Here is a 386-nt window from a genome sequence, read left to right as displayed (position 1 = left end):
CTTTCCCGGAGTCTTGTGCTCTCTCGCCCCCAGGAGTCTTACCCTCTCCTCTCTCCTCCTGTTGCTTCCTGCAGGTGTTTCTGGCTCTGGATCTGTGGTCGGAGTCACCTGCTGCCTCAATGTTCCTGCTCAACACCCTCTGCTACAATTCTCCATGTGTCTCTCTGTCTGTTTGTCTGTCTGTCTCTCTTTCTCTCTCTCTCTCTTTCACTCACCCCCAACCGGTCGAGGCAGATGACCGCCCAACCTGAGCCATGGTTCTGCTCGAGGTTTCTGTCTCTTAAAAGAAAGTTTTCCCTTGCCTCTATGGCCTAATGCTTGCTCTTGGTGGGAACTGTTGGGTTTCTGTGAATAACATCAGAGTACGGTCTAGACCTGCTCTTTTA

At 51.6% G+C, this 386-nt stretch overlaps 2 protein-coding genes across 2 annotated transcripts in view; both read right to left on the bottom strand.

The window, feature by feature from the left end:
* The window catches only part of il20ra (interleukin 20 receptor, alpha), a 5,789-nt gene that overhangs the window by 2,337 nt on the left and 3,066 nt on the right, over positions 1 to 386 (bottom strand). The window lies entirely within an intron of this gene.
* Positions 1 to 386, bottom strand: part of ehd3 (EH-domain containing 3) — a 21,400-nt gene that overhangs the window by 19,419 nt on the left and 1,595 nt on the right. The gene's annotated exons all lie outside the window — the stretch shown is intronic.

Source organism: Etheostoma spectabile, chromosome 18, assembly GCF_008692095.1.
Source record: "Etheostoma spectabile isolate EspeVRDwgs_2016 chromosome 18, UIUC_Espe_1.0, whole genome shotgun sequence".
NCBI lineage: Eukaryota > Metazoa > Chordata > Actinopteri > Perciformes > Percidae > Etheostoma > Etheostoma spectabile.
Note: the sequence above shows the minus strand (reverse complement) of the source record. Positions and strands in the feature narration are given on the sequence as shown.